The following is a 21,191-nucleotide window of genomic DNA, read 5'->3' as shown; positions in this document are numbered from 1 at the left end:
AATGCCACCTTGGGGTGCATTTTTCTAAGCTTTTGTCTGACGGGCTTGATCTTTGGATCGACTGCAAGATGATGAACTAAAAGCTTTGGATCAAGCCCTGGCATGTCCTGATATGACCATGCAAATCGACCAATGTTTTCTCTTAAGACTTCAAAGAGGAGATCAGCTTGGTCTTGTGATAGGGATGCAGCAATGTGAACAAGTTTGGGGATCTCTGAAGAACCAATGTTGACTTCTCGAGTATCCTCAATTAGAATAGAAGACACCTCTGGTCGATTATCTTGAGGAGGCAATGCTAAATCCTCATGTTCTTCTTGTGGCTCTGGATTTTCTTGCTGAGGGGTTCTCTTCGCTGCCTTAGCTAGTCTCAGATTCACCTTAGTTCCAGTTTTGGGTGTATCGGAACTAGGTTGGGGATTTTCTCCAAAATACCCCTTGGGATCTAGCTTGTAGATATAGGCAAAATCTGGCTTTGTTTTCTTGTGAGGTGTTTCAGCTCCCATGAATCTCAGAAGCGCTTCCTCTGATGTGAACTCATCAATGTGTATGACGCTTGGTTGGTCCCAATCTATGAGTTGTGGATGGGCGAGTGGTAGGTCAATGAGGTGGATGGATAGTTCTTGGAGAACAAAGTCTCCAAGGGAGATTTGGTCTAGGATATCGTTGTAGGCTCTCTTTTCAACTTTCTTAGGAATGTCTTTGATTTCAACAAGGTCGCAGTGAATGTTCAAAAAAGCGTGACCGTTCGTATTGGTGCCCTCAGTTGTGGGTATTCCAAAGCCAAGACCTGACTTTGATTCCCACTTGTGTGCGTCGATCGAGCACTGCATGCCTCTTTCTTCTGGTCCTAGACCACCACCTTGATAGTTGCATTTGTCAGTGATGAGCTTATGTTCTTGGGGATACTTTTGGCTGAAGTGATCAAGGCGTGCTTGATTTCTTTGAGGTGCATCCTTATGTAACCATTTGTTGATATCTGGAGTGAGCTCCTCATGAAGAGGGATGTTCGAGGATACAAAGGTTGTTGGGCCAAACTGTTTGTATCGAGGAGGTGGAATCTCCTTAGCTTTGTGATATGTTAGTCGTCCATGGGCATGTGGATCAAGTGGGAGTGCCCTGATAGAAAATGCATCCAATAGACTATACTCTCCACAACCTTTGTTATTGATCTTCACGGTAGACAGGGTAGAGGCGAGGATGGTTTCTGGGTCATTATAAGTGTGGGATGAGCTACCGATGGATGTGTCGATATCAATTCCAGGGCAATGGTTTGTATATGAAGCTTCAACCGCATTACAGTAAGCAAAGGGTTCTGGATCGGCATGGATGGCTACCTCAGTGCCTTGATGCGGAAATTTGATGCACTGATGGTAAGTGGATGGAACGGCTTTCATGGCATGAATCCATGGGCGACCGAGGAGGATGTTAAATGGTAGGTTTAGATCAATAACATGGTAGAGTGTCTCTTGGATGACTGGCCCAACCTTGATTGGCAGCAAAATAGTTCCTTCTGTGGTTCTTTCCAAGTTGTCATAAGCTTTGATGGTGATAACCTCACTGATGATATTTGCCTCAGTATACCTAGCTTGTTTTATGAATTTTAGGGTGCAAATATTCAAGGCTGATCCATTATCTATCATTACTCTTTTCACAGCAAAGTTGGATACCATGATGGCTATGCGAAGCGGAAGGGTGTGATCTGGCTCGACCACGGGTATGTCGGTGGGTTTGAACGATAGGGCACATGAGGATGAGAGGTTTCCAACAAGATTATGAAAATCAGTAGCATTGATATCAGAAGGGACATGGGATTCTATGAGAGCACTGTCAAGGATGTTCTTGTACACAGGACTAGTGCGAAGAAGGTCTAAAATGGAGATTTGGGTTGGCATGTTCCCAAGGTGTTCCAAGATATTGTACTGGCTTTTTGATGGAGCTGATGGTGTTGGTGTAACAGGTGGGCCTGTGATGTTAAATCGCGCTCTTCGAGTGGTGACTACACACTCATTGTTTGGTCCTTAGATATTGATAACATTGACGGAAGGCTCTTTCTCGGATATACAACCTATAAGGCTACCATAGTCTATATAGGATGAAGTGTGGTCATTGTTCTTCCCATGCTGTTGGTTTGGCTGACGATTGTTGGTGTTTTTGTTTTTGGTTTGGATAGGTGCTTTTCCAAGATTTTGGTTGTGGTGTGGAGGAAAAGCATTTTGATAGATCTGTAAGCCTGCATTGGGAGAGGTTTGGGCACCAACAGTGATTTCCTTCCGATTAATGAGGTCCTGCACATAGTCTTTCAGTTTCATGCATCTGAGGGTAGTGTGAACTTTTACCCTATGAAATTTGCAGTACTCATTATCTTTGTACCATGCAGCTTTGGATTGGCTTGGGTCAATTTGCTGGGTAGGAGGAAATTTGATGAGGTTTTCCTTGACTAATTTCTCAAAAATGACATCTAATGGCTCACCAAGGGGTGTATAGTTTCTAGGTGTAGGTTGGAATCTAGGCTTTTGTCCTGCAGCTACATTGATGGCATTAGCTTGATTTCTAGACCCTTGGAAGTTGGGTCTTGGATTGTGGTTTTGATAGCTTTGGTTATTCTGTTGTTGATAGTTGATAGCTTGTTGATTGTTTGGTTGATATGGTGGGTTGGACTGGTTGTGAGAAGGACCAACAATATTCACATGTCTGGTGTCAGTGACGCCATCTGTTGCAACGTGATTGTTTTTGTTCCAATACCTAGACTTGTCATTGGAATGTGATTGATTTTGGTTGGCTTCCTTGTAAATCTTGACCACACCATCTTTAATGAGTCCTTGCTCAAGGATCATTCCTTTCTCTTTGATATCTTTGTAGGTCTGCAAACAGTTCATGGTCATGTGGTGAGCCAAGCTAGGATGGGCATTATCAATAAACATTTTCACCACATGGCGTTCTGGCAAGGTGCAGGATATGCGGGTGGTAAGGGTTTTCCATCTTTGCAGGTATTCGACAAGGCTTTCTCCACCTCTTTGCTTGGTGTGGACAAGATCAACTATTGATAGCTCTGTTTCAACAAGATGGGCATATTGGGCTACAAATGCCTCAAATAATTCAGCAAAGTTTTTAATTGTGCCATAGGGGATTCTATAAAACCATTCAAGAGCTGGTCCAACCAAGCTTTTGGGAAAAAGGTGCAAGAGGAAGACATCGTTGTATGCTACGTCCTGGCAGTGCATGTAAAATTCTTTGATATGTGTGACAGGGTCTCCTTTTCCTCTGAATTTGTCAAATTTGGGTACCTCAAAGTGTTTGGGAAATGGTGTCATGGTAATGGCTCTATCAAATGGGTAAGGACACACATTCTCAAACTTGAATGTCTTCTGATCATTCCCTTCTTGGATGGCTTTCAGAGCTATCTTCATTTGCTCCCATTCTGAATTGATAGGTGATGGATGGGGTGCCCCCAATGTAGGAGTGCCTTGAGGTAGCTATGTGCTGGATGGGGCCACTGAATATGGATGGCTATGAGGGATTTTCTGATAAGGATTGTACATTGTTTGGGCAGCTGCATGGTGGATGACAGGCTGCTGAGGGGGAGGTGGTGCATATTGCTGCATGTGTTGTGAGGCTTGCTGTTGATATGGGATTTGAGGTTGGGATTGAGGAACATAAGCTGGCTGTGGGATAAATGGATTGCTTTGTGGAGGTAAGGTATAAGATGGTTGAGAGGCTTGGGGAAAGGATCGGGGGGCTTGTGGGGTTTGACCAATATATGTGGGTTGTGCCCCCATTTGGGATGGTATCTGCAAATAATTGGTGGTTGGCTGGGGTGGTGGATTACCTCCTAGAAGTGGCATCGAAAAGTAGTTGGTAATTGGAGGTAATGGATTAGTTAGTGGTGGAGGTGGTGGGAATTGAAAGCTTGGGAATGGAACTGATGGGGTTTGATAGCTTTTTGGTTGGATTTGGAAGCTTGGTAGAGTGGTGGCAGGGGTTGGGGTCACTTGGGAGCTTGGTAGAAAATTGGTAGTAGCTTGTGGGATTTGATAGCTTTGTGGAGTGAGGATAGTAGCTTGTAGATTTGTGGCTGATGGTATTGAGCTCCCAAGACCTAATGGAAATGATGGGATTGTGCTTTGGGCTGCAGTGAACAAGCTGGGGGTGATGAAAGGTTGATTACTTGGCCCCATGGGTGGCATCCCTGTTGTATATTGCTGAGGTTGGCCAAAGATGCTAGCACTGATTTGGGAGATGGGTGGATTTGGAAGGCTTGGTTCAGGAGCAGCAGCAGCAATAGTGAAGGGGGTGAACGGTGAGCTGTTTTGGGTAAAGGGGGTTTGGAGCAGAGAGGTATGAACCAAGGATGGAGTGGTGGTGGTTGGGTTGGCTTATGGCATGGAGATTTCAACTTGGGTGGATGATGGTATGTTTGGGTCTGTTGGATCATATGGATTGGCTGGAGGCTCTTCTTTTGGCATATGTTGAGGATAATTTGGATCATAAGAGCCTATGGGTGGTGGTAGCTGCCCAAACAATGGGTGAGATGGATCTGATAATGGAGGGGGTCTTCCAAAGTCAAAGGTTCCTACATTTTCCCTTCGAAAATTAGCCATGATTGTCTCTTTGTTCTTGTCTATAATGGCATTTACCAATACTGCATTTCCTGGTTGGTTCATGAAAGCTTCAATGTCAGTACATGATGGCATAGCTTTCTCTGGGCTGAAGGATGGCTAAGTGCTCAAGGGGGGTGAGGCAGTTCGATCCAAATGATAGGGCTCCATTGTTTCTTTCTTCTTCTCTAAGCGAGTGACGGGTGGCATGAAAAATGCTCCTAGGGATGAGATGCAATAATGCTGATGGATGCAAAAGGGGGAAGGCTTCTCTATGCAAATTATTTCCTAGGTTAAGGCAAAGCTATATGAAAAAACCTAAGGAGGATTGGGTTGGAGATTCTAACTTCAAAGATATGTTGCCAAAGCACGAAAGGTCTGCTTTCCTATGTGCAAGCTTGGTGGTGATTGTGTCAACTTAAGGATAGACTGATGATCCTTTAGGAAGAACACGAGATTGACCACTTGTGGATCCCAACCTTTAGCTCAAGGTGATGAGGGATAACAAGTGACAAAGTTGGATTACCCTAGACAAAGCTCTGTCAAAGGGATAACCTTGGTGAGATTGATGGATTTGGAAGATTTTAGGAGTGGCAAACTTTTGGCAAAAGTGACAACAATTTTGAAGGCTTGGATGTGAGGTTTTGATTGCTGGCTAGATGGTTTGATTCTAAATGAGATGGATGAGCTAATAATGCTTAAGGGGATAACCTAAGATGGCTGAATTTTCTACAAAGATGAATCTAAAGTGAAGCTTATCCAAGAAGATGTGGAGAAACAAGGGTGTCTAATCATAGAAATCATGCCTAGTTGGTAAGGCATAAGCAGGATTAACTCCTGGATGTTGGCTAAATTTGATGTTGCGCTCTAACCAGGCCTCTTGAAGTGCTTCGTCGGTAGCTTTGTCCTCTGCTTTGTGGAGTTTGGCAATTCATGGGCTTGGTGTTATTTCTTTTCTCTTGGCTAAAAGTTCTTGGTATTCTAGAGATGGTTTGAGTTTAACTTTGTGGAACTTCTGTTTGGGTTTGGGTTGCTCTGACATCAATTCCTGAATCTACTTGGCTTTGAGAGATCTCGGTTGTTTTGCTTCAACTCGTTCAACTTTTGGAATAGGCAGTGACTACGCTAAGTATGCCCTAAGCTAGGATTGACCAAGTTTGGTAAACATTCATTCAACAAATAAAAGATCAAGCAATAGATAGAAACAGCCAGATAGAAGTTTTTAATTCTCAAAAAGTGATACTTATGCCAAGGAGTGTGTATGTTCTACAAATTTTTCGATCAGTCACCTCAAACACATTAACATCCTAGATGGTTGACTACAAGGCTGACAGTTGGTTTAGCTAAGGAGTCCTCGATATACACAAGGTACGTGAGGCCCAAATCCGTAGATGAGACCAAAAAGATGTCACACAGCCGAGAGGAGCGGTAACCCACTTCTCCTCTTTCACTTCTCAAGGGTATAAAGTTCCTTGAGGCTTAGCCTGAGTGACAAAATCTTGATCCCAAGAGAGGTGTCTTTCGATTCACCTCCCGATTCTTATACTCCGCCAAAATGCTGGAGTTGAGGTCGTCCAAGAGGTGATGAAATCCCCAAGAAGGCCTCCTAAAAAGACACAAGGTTTTGGATCCTAATCTTATGCACCCAAGATGGCCTCGAAAGACGACAGGGGGAGAGAAGACTTGGATGACCTTGGGCTAAAAATACACTTGTTCTTTTACCAACTGACTCTTATGTGTGCTAATCTAGACTTTGCAAGCACTCATGTTTAAGAGACAATGTTCAATTCCAACTTGAAGCGCCAACAAAAGTAAATCGATCGAAGAATGCAAACAATAAGAAGAGTTAGGGTCAACAAAAGCAAACTCGCGTGCCCAGAGGCCCTCCACGTCAAGTATCGATTAATTTTCTTTAAGGCATTCAAGATTGAGTGCGAGTTTTTTTTAAGTCCAAAACAAAAGTGTGTGAGATTCGATTTCAAGCGCGCGCCCGGAGGCTCTCCACGTCAATTTTTGTTCAATTTTAGTGCCCAAACTTGAAGTGTGATCGATTTAATCTAGAGTTTTTATCATTTAAGAATTTTGATAAAGTTAAAGCAAACATTCAAAGACCAAGTGAGTGAGTTAGATTGTGGAACATTTAACACCTTTTTCAAGTAGACCCATCCCCATAAATGGCACTGAGATTGCAACCAATGGTTAATATTTGATGGGTGATTAGAAAAGAGGTGAGTCCAAGGAACTACTCAAATTGATTTTTGCAAATTTGTATTTTAACTTAACAAGGTTTCTTAAATGTCCAAAAATCAAACTTTACCTAGATTGCATGTGGAAAAGAGATTTGTTTTGTTCAATTTTTAGAAGCTCCAAATGAAGTGTTTGATATTGCAATGGTTAATTGATCCTTAGAATTCAAGATTGGATTTGTTGTTTTAATCATGCATTCAAGGAAAATTTGATTTTAATCCATGACATTCAAGAGTGATTTTAGCAACATGCATTCAAAGACAAGTGGTTAAACATTCAAGTGTTTTCTTTTGAGCATTCAAGATTGAGATTTTGTGTGTTGTTTTAAGAACTTTGAAGTGCTTTGTTTTAACCTTAGATCATTCAAGATTTTTTTGGACTCAAAAGTGAAAATGACTCTTTGGACTTTGGTTTTCATTCAAGATTTTGTGTTCTAGTTTGCATATTTTAAGCCCAAAAATGATATTCCTAGATTATTTTGATGCATGAAAAACCTAAGAAACATTCAAGATTTTGCAATAAGACATTTGTTTGGAACAAATAACAAAGCTTTTAAGACAATTTTTGGCAACCATTTAGGACTCTTAGTTTTCATGAGATTTTTTAAAAGAACTTTAGTGTGCACTTAGTGTTGATTTTGAATCTTTTGAAATGGAAACTTGAAGTTCTTTTTAAATTCCCAAAAATGAAGTGTTCCTAATTTTGCATGAATGCATATAAAACCTTGATGTTGCAAGGATGCAAATGATTAGATTGGTTTAGTTTCACTTGTTAAAAGATTTTTTCTTTTTTGCAAATTTTTAATTTTTCAATGGATTTACGTATGATTTGGGGGTTCATTTTAAGCACTAAAAAGAAGTGTGTATGATTTTGCTTCCTTAAAAAAAAATGGCCAAGATCTCCCACAAGAAGAAGAAGAAGAAGTAGATGGAATAAGAAGAATATAGACAAGAAGAGGAAGAAGAATTTCAAGTTCTTTGTCCACCTATAAGCTTGAAAAATCTGCAAACACTATGAGATAGATTATGAGTTCCTTTGTCTTCTTCATGCTCATGTGGACCTACAAAACCAATTTATACAATCCTACCAATCACAAAAACAAGAAAAATTAGCCAAAATCAGCAAATGACATACAAAACTTGACTAAAAAAGCTAATGAAGATGACCCATGCGGGGTCCCACCGGGCGTGCCAAAATGTATATGAGTAATGTTAGTATGCTAATAGAAACCAAATTTAAATAAAGCTTCTACAAATTAAACAAAATTCATAAACTTCAAGATAGACTAAGATGAGCTCTCAATTGAGAATATGAGCCATTAATGGGCTCTCTCAATGAGAAGCTCTCTTGTTGAGTAGCTTTGTCTAAATAGATAGGATGTATGCTCAAGCTTATGCTTCAAAAAGGGCTTCAAATGGAGTTGGAATTTGGGTGTGAGTGTATGGTTTTGATGTAAAATGGCTTCTCAAAATGGCATTATGACTTTACTTCATGGATTGTGTTATTTTGCAAAGGGGAAGGATCCAATTTATAGGCAAGAGGCTTGAGGGATTGAGGGCTAAGATGCAAGGATGAGAAAAAGCTCATGGAGGGCTTAGATTGCATGAGAGGAGAGCACATGGATTGTGTTTCCTTACAACCAATCAAGGAGTGACACATGTCACATGGTGAGAGGATGGAGGAAAGGGGAAGGATGAGTCAACAAAGGAGGCTCAAGGGATAAAATCTTCATAAAGACCCTCATAATGACTTGTAAGAGCAATAAAAGGGCTTGTAAGAGTCATTTATGACCTAGTGGACTTCATAAAGTTTTATGGTTGAGATATTTTGAGGGTGATGAGAGCAATTTCGACTTGGACTTGATTAGGAAGGTTTTAAGCTTGTTTAGGCTTGTGCAAATGATTAGAGGATGGATTAGGATGGTTTAGGATTAGCTTAGGGATAGGCAAGTGGATGGCATTTAATGAGGGTGGGTGAAGGAGGAGATATTTGTTAACTTTGGCTTGGGTTAGTAAGTCTTAACCCATTTTTAGGGAATGTGACAAGGTTAGGAGGGGATTAGGATTAGGTTTAAAGACATCTTCTAGAAGAGTCTAGACTTTGGATGAGGATAAAGACTTTCTAGAATAGTCTAGAATTTCCTAGGATGAGGATGAAGACTTTCTAGAAGAGTCTAGAACTTCTTAGGATGAGGATAAATTAGATTTTTAGGAAATAAATAAAGTTTTATTTATTTCAAGGGTTTGGGTTGAGGAGATATTTATTAAAACTTTTTTAATAAACATGAGGATTAATATTTAATCTTAATTAAATATTTTGAGTTGGGATTAGGGGTAGGAAATGATGGGATTAGCCTTTAATCGAAATTAAAGAAGGATTAGAAGATTTTGGAAGAGGTTATTGGTCATAAGGAAATTGGCCAAGTTTTGGGCAAAAAATAATTTTTTAATTTATTTTAAGATTTTTGGTCAATTTATTAATTAAATAATTAATAAATAAGGAAATAATGTTTAAATAAGATTTAAACATTTTTGGGAGGGATTCCTTAATTAAATATTTTTAATTAAGATAAAGGGATTTAATGGCATAAAAATTAATTAATTAATTAATTAATTAATTGATTAATAAATGATGATGTCATCAGGGATTTTTTCAAAAAATAAAAATACTTTATTTTTTAAAGGATTTTTAGGTGTCTACAGTAATGACCCAGGTGAAGGGTGGAATGGATTTTTGGCATGGTGAGGAAGAGTCCCAAGTTTTTTTTCTGATTATATGATCCCATCTCTTCACACTTGCCTTGGATAGCCAGCCTAATTAGGCCTATTAGGACTATGAACCTAGTTGGTGTTTGGGTATGTTGGAGTAGGATCAGCCCATGAGTCTTTGGAATCTTCAAGAGTCTAGAAAAGGGTATCCAAAAAGGTGTTTTTTTTTCCCACATTTTTTGGGGACTTTGGGAGTTAACCTTTGAAAGCTAAAAACAAACCTACTAAGAATTCTAGGCTTAGATTTGGGAAATAGGTCTATTGTTGGTGTGGGAACCCTAAAAGTGGATAAATTCCAATTGGATAGGACTAAGTATGACAAAATAAGTCTTTGTTTGAACCCCTAAAAGCATTTTTCCGAATTTGGCCTATTTGGCCTAATTGAGGGCTAGTGTCCCTAAAGCCTTATTTTGGCCCAAGTTTGCTAAGAATCCTAGGGAGAGGATAAGACCTTGGAGAAGTGGAGTCCACTTGAAGAGATAGAGGTTAGCATTGGATAAAGGCTGGAAACCTTGTTTGGCATCTTACAGCGGATTGGGTGCTACTAGACACTGAAGAAGGTTTTGGTGGATTAAGGCTATAGACTCTGAACCAATCATCTGCATCCTCTAACTATTCCCTGCATTAGTATGCATAATTACATATGATACATGTTAATAATCCATCTCCAAGTCACAGTTAGAACAGAAAGGGGATGGTTACATCATTTTACTTGAAGGAAACTGGTGCAGGGTACCAAGGCAAATGGATAGTGGTCCTAGTTTTGGATTTGGAACATTAATAAGAATGTTGTAATAAGACCAAAATGTAAGGTCAATTGGGCTCTAGGTGCCATTATAAGCCAGAGTGCCAAATTGTACCAATGGGTAAAAAATAAGCAATTTTGGTGGTTTTTCAATGCAAATAGGATTTTTGTGATCCTTAGAAGGTTTTAATGGTCCTTAGGGTCATTTGATCAAGTCCTAGCTTTTCCAAATTCATTTGTATTCTTGTATATCAAATAGACCTAACAAAGGAGACATAAACATTGTTTTGTTCACACCTCTTATTGAACTTGGTTCACACCTATCTTTAGAGTATAGAGTGGAACTTATTACAAGGCCAAATCCAAAAAAGCACTAAGCAGTAATGAATTTTTTTAATAGAGCAAGTTGAGATAGGTTTTCTAATCATTTGAGATATATTTATATACTTTGTGAGATCTTTACTCATATGAGCAAGAATTGCACAAATGTAGAAGTCTCTAATTACAGTTTTGAGACTAGTTGGTGGTGAAAATGGTGTGGATTATTCATATGATGCAATTGATAAAACCAAGGGGATCATCAAGTCTAAAATACACAATAGTCTAAAGATATACATGCTAATATACACCGTCATAATGATAAATACGATTAGTAGACACAATGTTCCCTCCATGGTCTTAGATACTATCCCAATCCAATGGCTTTTACAAAGTTCATAGAGACATACAAAGGTATCAAAGGGCCTCTTCAAATACATCACAAGATTTCCTATAATTTAATGGTATGATAGACAACCATGGTAGAGTTGTCATCATACTAATAGGAAAAAGCATCAACCTCCAATTTAGGTGTTCTACCAAATTTGAAACCGATAAGCCGATAGGTGCTTGCAACTTGGTTTATATTTTGGTTTTCATTTTTTTTTACCTAGTTAGGCTAGAATAAACAACCCTTAGATGATAAGTCCATTTTTGTCAAAGAAAGACATCATTTTGTATGCTTAAGGCAGTTTATGCAATTTATAAGCAAAAGTTGCTCATTAGGCAAATTCAAAAATTTTAATGTTTTTGGTCAAGAAATCATAGGACTGAGTTGTTTTTAGTTGGTTTTAGGCATGTTGTAACCTTTTCCAAGTCCTAGAAGTGGAATCAAGTGAAAAATGTAAAATTTGCACTTTTTGTGCAAAGTTGCATTGTTGAAAGTTGTAAAAGTTGCTCAATTTTGCAACTTAGTGGGAAAAGGATTATAACTATTAAAATATTGGTTCTAACCATTAATATTTACATAGGAGATATATATGCCTCATTTGTGAGGTTTGGAGGGCATTAATATATGGATTGGAAGAAGTTGTAAAGAAAGAAATTTAGTTTTTGAGTCATTTTTACAGTTGTTTGCATGTTGCACAAAATGTATAAAGTTTTAGACTAGATATGATGGATTTTTGAGATATAACTTTGAATCAAATTTATTTTTCTTCTAGTCTCATCATTCTACGTGTTTTCTAACTCAAGTTATTACATTTTTAGTGAAACTAGGTTTTTAGGACAACATTTTGGTGCACACAGCAAAAATGGGCCTCTAACTACAATTTCCTTGGTTGAAATTTCATGCCCACTTGGGAAATGGTAGTTAGTAGGGTCCTTTTTAAGATTATAGGGTTTAAAGGCTGAAGGACGTGTTTTGTGATTTTTTCAATCAAGCCCTAGATCAAGTACCATGAAGGATTTGACCTCTTATGGTGTGTTGATTTGTGAATGACAGGAGTTTGGAAATTGGTGAAGGGATAAGAATTTGGAAATAAGTTTTTCTAGCGTTTCTAGACCTTTTCCATGTTGTAGAAGTGGAATCAAGTGAAAAATGTAAAAATTGCACTTTTTGTGCAAAGTTGCATTGTTGAAAGTTGTAAAAGTTGCTCAAATTTGCAACTTAGTGGGAAAAGGGTTGTGGGATCGAACTATCTATTCTATTAGCTTTGAGTGGCTAGGTAAACCCTAGCCTCAAACTTGTTCCATCCCATTGAGGAACCGAAACATCCCTAAGGGTCACTAAATGTAATAGGGTAGCAATCTTTGACGGGGCATATCTCAAAGCTTGTGCGAGGTATAGATGCAATTTTAGGTCCTATAGGATCGTGTTATGGAGACCTACAATAACCTCTCTCTCTTTTTAGAGATCTTACTTCATTTTGATTTTGTGATGCCATCTAAGGTGATGCTGAAACTCGTAGTGTTGGCCAGTACAAAGTTGCCAACTACCAAATCTCCCTCATCATTCATTATGAGATCAAACTGTCTATTCTATTAGCTCCAGGTGGCTAGATAAACCCTAGTCCCAAGCTCATCCCATCCCATTGAGCGCTTGAATGTTCTTGGGCATGCCAAACTGAAATGTCCCTAAGGGTCACTAAATGCCATAGGGCAGTGATCTTTGGTGGGGCATATCTCGGAGCTCGTGTTGTTAGTGTAGTTTTTTATTTCCTACTAGGTTATTTATTTTTCCTTATATTGCTAAGTTTTTCCTACACTTTTAATAATCTCGCTTAGGTTAATAAAGCATGTCTTATTAGGTGAATGGTTGCGAGGTGTCACCTTCCTACATGTGAGCATCCATTAGCTATCTTGGGAAGATACTTTGCTATCTTTAGTCCAATAGATGGTTGCTCCTCATTGGTCAGTGTTGCCACCTCCTCCCTCTTGCTAGCCTATATAAGCATGCTACCAGGCTTGTATTTGTATTTCTTATTTTTTTCATCCTCTTAATGCTATTTTGCTTCTAGCATTTGCATTACTCTCTTGGAGACTAACTCTGTTTTGCTATTTTGATTTTGTATCATTTGCATTCATAGTTTAGATATTTATTCTTTGCACTAGTTTTCTAGGTTATTAATCTTTTCAGATTCTAGCACGTGTGAGGTATGGATGTGATTTTAAGTCCTATAGGACCGTGTTGTGGAGACCTACAATAACCTCTCTCACTTTTTAGAGATCGATGTCATCTTGGGTGATGCTAAAACTCATAGCGTTGGCCAGTACAAAGTTGCCAACTGCCAAATCTCCCTCACCATTCATCATGGGATCAAACTGTCTATTATATTAGCTTTAGGTGGCTGGGTAAACCCTAGCTCCAAGTTTATCCTATCCTGTTGTGAACTCAAACATTCTCGGGCATGCCAAACCGAAACGTCCCTAAGGGTCACTAAATGTCATAGGGTAGCAATCTTTGACAGGACATATCTTGGAGCTCGTGCAAGGTATGGATGTGATTCTAGGTCCTATAGGATCATGTTGTGGAGACCTACAATAACCTCTCTCACTTTTTGGAGATCTTACTCTTTTAATTTTGCAACACCATCTCAGGTGATGCTGAAACTCGTGTTGGCCAGTACAAAGTTGCCAACTACCAAATCTCCCTCACCATTTTTCATGGGATCAAAATGTCTATTTTGTTAGCTCTGGTGCTTGGGTAAACCCGAGCCCCAAGCTTGTCCCATCCTGTTGAGTGCTCAAACATTCTCAGGCACACTGAACTGAAACATCCCTAAGGGTCACTAAATGCCATAGGGCAGCAATCTTCGATGGGGCATATCTCAGAGCTCGTGCAAGGTATGGATGTGATTCTAGGTCCTATAGGACTATGCTGTGGAGAACTACAATAACGTCTCTCACTTTTTGGAGATCTTACTCTGTTTTGATTTTCTGACGCCATCTCGAGTGATGCTAAAACTCGTAGTGTTGGCCAGTACAAAGTTGCCAACTACCAAATCTCCCTCACCATTCATTTTGGGCTCAAACTATATGTTCCATTAGCTCTGAGTGGCCAAGTAAATCCTAGCCCCAAGCTCATCCCATCCCTTGAGCACTCAAACATTCTCAGGCATATCGAACCAAAACATCCCTACGGGTCACTTAATACCATAGGGAAATGATCTTTGATAGGGCATATCTCATAGTTCATGCAAGATATGGATGTGATTCTAGGTTCTATAGGACCGTGTTGTGGAGACCTACAATAACCTCTCTCACTTTTTGGAGATCTTACTCTGTTTTGATTTTACAACGCCATCTCGGGTGATGCTGAAACTCGTAGTGTTGGCCAGTACAAAGTTGCCAACTACCAAATCTCCCTCACCATTCATCATGGGATTGAACTGTCTATTATATTAGCTCTGGGTGGCTAGGTAAACCCTAGCCCCAAGCTCATACTATCCCCTTGAGTGCTCAAATATTCTCGAGAACACTGAACCAAAACATGTCCCTAAGGGTCACTAAATACCATAGGGTAGTGATCTTTGACGAGGCATATCTCAAAGATATGATTTTAGGTCCTATAGGACTATGTTATAGAGAACTATAATAAATTCTCTCACTTTTTGGAGATCTTACTCTATTTTGATTTTGCGACACCATCTCGGGTGATGTTGAAACTCATAGTGTTGGCCAGTACAAATGTAATGATCCCATCTTTTGGCCTTCACGTTCTCCAAAGTCTAAGTGGAGGATAAGAAGAAATTAAATTAATTTCTTATAAAGTCATTCAATTAAAATTAAAAGGTGACTTTATATTTAATTAATTTAATTAATTATTGTATTACAAAGGAGATGCGTCTAGAGTGTGTATTAATTATTGGAAAGATGGAAGCCTCGAGAAGCACAATTAATTATTGCAAGAGAGGAGTTTCTAGAGAGTGCATTAATTATTGGAAGGGGGAAGCTTCTAGCACTTGCAATTAATTAATGTTTTAGTTCTTTCTACAAGGTTGAAGGAATAGGATAAATAGGGGTGAGAGTCTCATTGTTTAGCATGAGATTATTGTATCGGATGATTATGACTTGCATTTGATAAGAGCTTGGATGTGTGAATCACACTCTTTTTTGGCAATAGAAGACATTCATTCTCTGTTGTAACATTCTAGACGTCATTCCCTTAGGGTTTGGCCTTTGGAATACATCTCTTTGTACTTGATTGCAACATTTTTAGAATTAATATAATTTCAGCAGTTGATTCAGCTTTTGGGCATTCTTGGGTGTCCATTACAGTGGTATCAGAGATCCTCTACAAAGTTGCCAACTGCCAAATCTATCTCACCATTTTTTGTGGGATCAAACTATCTATTATGTTAGCTCTGAGTGGCCGAGTAAACCCTAGCCACAAGCTCATCCCATCCCCTTGAGTGCTCAAACATTCTCAGGCACGTCGAACTGAAACATCCCTAAGGGTCACTAAATGTCATAGGTCTATGATCTTTGATGGGGAATATCTCGGAGCTCATGTGAGATATGGATGTGATTCTAGGTCCTATAGGACTATGTTGTGGAAACCTACAATAACCTCTCACTTTTTAGAGATCTTACTCTATTTTGATTTTTTGATGCCATCTTGGGTGATGTTGAAACTCGTAGTATTGCCCAGCACAAAGTTGCCAACTACCAATTCTCTCTCACCATTCATCGTGGGATTGAACTGTCTATTCTATTAGGTCTGCGTGGCCTGGTAAACTCTAGCCCCAAGCTCATCCCATCCTATTGAGCACTCGAACATTCTCGGGCATGCCAAATCGAAATGTCCCTAAGGGTCACTAAATTCCATAGGGCAGTGATCTTTGACGGGGCATATCTCAAAACTCATGTGAGGTATGGATGTGATTCTAGGTCCTATAGGACCATGTTACAGAGACCTACAATAACCTCTCTCACTTTTTGGAGATCTTACTCTATTTTGATTTTGCGACACCATCTCAGGTGATGTTAAAACTCGTAGTGTTGGCCAGTACAAAGTTGCCAACTACCAAACCTCCCTCACCGTTCGTCGTGGGATCAAACTGTCTATTGTATTAGCTCCAAGTGGCTGGGTAAACCCTATCCCTGAGCTCATCCTATCCCCTTGAGTGCTCGAACATTCTCGGGCACGCCGAACCGAAATGTCCCTAAGGGTCACTAAATGCCATAGGGCAGCGATCTTTGATGGGACATATCTTAGAGCTCATGTGAGGTATGGATGTGATTCTAGGTCCTATAGGACCATGTTGTGGAGACCTACAATAATCTCTCTCTCTTTTTGGTGATCTTACTTTGTTTTGATTTTGCGATGTCATCTTGGGTGATGCTAAAACTTGTAGTGTTGGCCAATACAAAGTTGCCAACTGCCAAATCTCTCTCACCTTTCATCGTGGGATCGAACTGTCTATTCTGTTAGCTCTAGGTGGATAGATAAACACTAGCCCCAAGCTCATCCCATCTTGTTGAGTGCTCGAACAATCTCGAGCACATTGAACTGTGGTTCACCAAAAAATATTAATCTTTGGGATTAAATGGTTAAACCATATATTCCCCCAATGATTAGGATCTAAGGCTTTATGAAATATTAATTTGTAAGTAGATTTGACAGAGAACTCCCCCGTTAAGGTAGCATTCCAAATGAAAGTATCATTCTAGTCCACTCTCAGGATTCTATATCCTTCAAGTAGGCCCTTTAGCTCTTTGGTCAACTCCTCACCATCGAAGGTGTTCCGTTGCAATTCAACCTTTTTCCTCTTCCACCTAAGGCCAATAAAATTAACAACCTTATTCCCCACCTACTCTTGTAGGCAATCCTGAAGGGACCCATACTTCGTTCTTGTAAAAGGTTTTTCAACAACCCACGTATCCTTCCAAAAAATGAATCTGATTACCATAACCCACCAACCACCTCACACCTTCTCTCAAAAGACTTTTGTTTCTCACTATATTTCCCCAAACCTTAGATCCCATAGGAAGATCATTTCTCCAGATGCACTAAGAAATTCGAATTTCCTAGATACTTGGCTTTCAAAATTTTACACCAATTGGCCTCCATTAGATTTCACCCCACCTTTGTGAGGAGCACATTATTCAAATCAAATATCGTTCTAACTCCCAAGCCTCCTCTACTCTTAGGTTTACACATTGTGCCCCAGCTAACCAAGCTTAACCTATTCTTCTCACTTCCTCCCGACCAAAGAAAATTTCATTGAATTTTCTCCAATTTATCTGCCATACACTGAGTGATTTTGAATAGTGATAGGAAAGACAAAGGAAGGCCTTGAAGGGATGAAAATAGAAGCTAAATCTTACCCGCACTACTCAAGGTTTTCTCTTTCCACCCAATCATCTTCTTTTCCATTTTTTCAAGGATGGTATTCCAAAAGTTATTACTTATATCTTTCATAGTCAAAGGAAGGCCCAAATATGTATCAGGGAGCAAGTTACGCCCCAAAATATTTAAGATCCTTTGTTGAATATCAGGAAGAGTGTTGAAAAGAACACCTTACTTTTATCCAAATTAATTTTATGTCCCGCATTGACCGCATAAACCTCCAGGACAAATTTTCAGGCCCTAGCTTTACCCACAAAGGATTCCCTGCTTAGGAAAGTGTCATTCACAAGCAGTTGTATTACCTCCGGTGGAAGCGTGGAAGTAGGCTTAATACCTTTGATCTCCCCCCCTTCCGTCTTTCTTAGGAAAGCCCTTCCTAACACTTCTGCCACCATAATAAACACGTAAGGAGACCCTATCTTAGTCCCCTCTCCCCTCCCAAGTTCCCCCAAGGTGAACCATTCACTAGCATCGAATAATTAACAGTTTCAATCATTGATTTAACCATCCTTATAACCTTTTGACTAAAACCAATTTTAACCATAACTTAATATAAGAAGGTCCAATTGATCCTATCATAAGCTTGAGAGATATCAAGTTTCAAATCCATACCTAGATTATAGCTCTTCTCCATACAGTGAAGCACCTCATGAGTGGTTATGGCCGCATCAAGGATTTGATGGCCTAAAAAAAACCCATTTCGAGTTTTCCTTATAAATTTATGCAATGGCGGTTTTAACTTGTTCACCATAATTTTAGAAAAGATCTTATAAGTGGTCTTACAAAGGCTAATCAACCTAAAATCAAAGAGGGCAAATTTAACCATAACTTTATATAAGAAGGTCCAATTGATCCTATCATAAGCTTGAGAGATATCAAGTTTCAAATCTATACCCAGATTACAACTCTTCTCCATAGAGTGAAGCACCTCATGAGTGGTTATGGCCACATCAAGGATTTGATGGCCTGAAACAAACCCATTCCGAGTTTTCCTTATAAATTTATGCAACAGCAGTTTTAACTTGTTCACCATAATTTTAGAAAATATCTTATAAGTAGTCTTACAAAGGCTAATCAACCTAAAATCAGAGAGGGCCCTCAAGTCTTTGAGATTAGGGATCAGGGCAATAAACATTTTATTGAGTTGCTTAAGAAGCTTCCCAGTTCTAAAAAGGTCACGGGCAACCTAGAGTAGATCCAGTTTAACCGCTTCCCAGAAGTGTTGGAAGAAAGTTGGGGGGAAACCATTAGGGCTTAGGGATTTATAGGCTTTCATAGAGAAGACAACTTTGCAAACTTCCTCCTTAGTAACTGACTGTGTTAGTTTCTCATTCTCCTCCACCGAGATCACTGTGGGTATGGAATTAATCAACCATCATCTGTCCTCCTTGATATTTCTATGCTCCTACTTATAGGAGTTCTTGAAGTAAGCAATAGCCCAGCTACCTATCTCTTCACTTTGGTGAGCTTCATGTTATTATCATCTTTGACAACATCATTAATGTTTCTCCTTTTATGAATAGATGTTGACCTATGCAAAAAAAAGTAGTATTCCTAAACCCTAGCTTGAGCCATAACACCCTTGATCTTTGTTTGCAGAAAGTCTCCTCTTTGATCATTATATCTTTCCAAACCTTCCTAAAGTTATCCTCTTCCAAAATCATTTTTTCAAAGGCTAAGCCTTCCCCCATAACTTTCTAGAGCTCCTCTAACTTCTTTTCCATCTCTACCTTAGTCTTAAAGATATCCCCAAAAATTCTTTTCTACCAAGGTCTAACATTCCTTCTAACATTGTCCAATTTAGCAGAGACTCTATACATCGTAGTTCTTCCCACATTAATCCCCGACCATTCCACCACCGAAGTATTAAAATTAGGATGAGATTGCCACATTATTTCATATCTAAAAGGTCTTAGGCCCTCCTGGGACACTTCTTTCCAATTAAAAAGGATGGAAGCATGATCCGAGACTGTCCTAGGTAATCTTGTGAGAGAGGAGGAAGTTAAACCCTCCCAGCCAGCCAGGACCAAAAGTCTATCTAATTTGACTTGGATAAGGTCAACTCCCTTCCTATTGTTCGACCAAGTGAACTTCATTTCCATGCATCTCCATATCCATTAAATCATTTTTATTGATGAATTCAACCAAGCCTTCATACTTTCACTAAAATCAATCGTTCCTCCAACCTTCTCTGAGGGGTACAGTGGGGAGTTAAAATCTCCCATACAGAAAGTATTTATATTTCAAGAGAGGAAGACAGACAGCTCCTCCCAGAGACAACTTCTTTCTTGTCTTGAGTTTGGGGCATACACATTACTAATATTACAGACTGTGTCATCTTTCCTATGTTCAATAATAAGGTAGTTTTTAGAACAATGTATGAAACTTCATTTACTAGCACTTGGGTTCCAAAAAGTGGCCACACCTCCTGACATTCCCTTTGCTTCACTATAACGAAAATTAGCTCCTAGCCAAATATAACTAGCAATACATTCAAGGTTAGACCTATTAATTTTAACTTCCTGGATCAGAAGGATATCAATTTTCATGTTAGACAGCTACTGCTTGAGGGCAAACTATTTTTTAGGGCTATTCAAGTCCCTCATAGTCCATGATAGAATTATCATTTTCTACCTTTTGTCAAAGACTCTAGGGTAGGTTGCCTGCCACTAGCCACCTCCCTTGCCATTTGCTTTGTTCTTCTACTCTATTCCTAGATTTTCCCACGTCCATCTTCAACTCTATCTCCACCTCAGCTTTCTTTGATACCCTTGTCTGCCTTCTCTGAGTTTGTCATTTCCCCTCAATGTCCTCCAGCATGGCTTACGATTCCTCCCTCTTAGAATCTGGGGGAACATCTTCACTCCAACAAAGTGCTCTAGCTACCTCCACACCTTCTGAGTCTTTCCTTTTCCTTTCTCTAAAACTTTACTTTTATCCTCCTTACCCCAAAATACCTCCTCAATCACCATGTTTCTCGAAGGGGTGCTAAGGAGGTCCTCTATGCCTTGCAAAAAAGGGAAAGTCTCCTCTCCATTGAAATCCTCTATCTCACCTTCCTCTAACCCCCCAGAAGGCCCATCTGGTTCATAGGGCTTCTCGAAAGCCCCTTTCATATTAATCTCCACCTCTCCTTGGTGGGTAGCAACCTCCACTTCTAGCCCCTTCCTAGTTGAAGGAACCATCTTCACCATCCCCTCCAACTCTCCTCCTTTTTCCAAAGATGCAACTCCCTCCTCTCTAAGTTCCAAATAAAAAAGCACCACTTCCTTCTCCCCTACGAACATCCCTTTCTTGGCGGACTTATTGTTCTTATTGCAATCAATAAACAGGTGTCCAAGCGATGAGCATTTCTGACAGAAAAGCACCGCATTTTCATAGATAATGGGTTGCACTTTCTTACCCCACTTTCAGCTTAGAACAATGGACTCAGGTAAAGAAGTACCCACTTCAACATTCACACTGAATCTTGCAAACACCAACCTAGAATTCTATAGGGCAACTGTGTCTGCCACAACATTAAGTCCAAAGGAGTTCCCAACAGATTTTAGGATCCTCTCATCCCAAAACTCTAGGGAGAGTCCCGGGAACCTAACCCAGAACAGAGCCATCCTATTCAACTCTTTCATTAGGTTCAGCGCAGAGTGCCATTTGGCCACCATGAGACTATGCTTCCCATAGGACCAAGACCCCACTAGCACCATTATCATATCTTCAACTGCCAT

At 39.6% G+C, this 21,191-nt stretch overlaps 1 pseudogene; it reads right to left on the bottom strand.

Annotated features, from left to right (window-relative positions):
- LOC149580375 (aspartyl protease family protein 2-like) overlaps positions 1–21,191 on the bottom strand; it is a 77,092-nt pseudogene extending 55,901 nt beyond the window's left edge.

This window comes from Cupressus sempervirens, chromosome 1 (assembly GCF_028749045.1).
Source record: "Cupressus sempervirens isolate cs-2001-9-10 chromosome 1, ASM2874904v1, whole genome shotgun sequence".
Classification (NCBI taxonomy): Eukaryota; Viridiplantae; Streptophyta; class Pinopsida; order Cupressales; family Cupressaceae; genus Cupressus; species Cupressus sempervirens.
The sequence above is the reverse complement of the archived record's forward strand: the minus strand, read 5'-3'. Positions and strand labels throughout refer to the sequence as shown.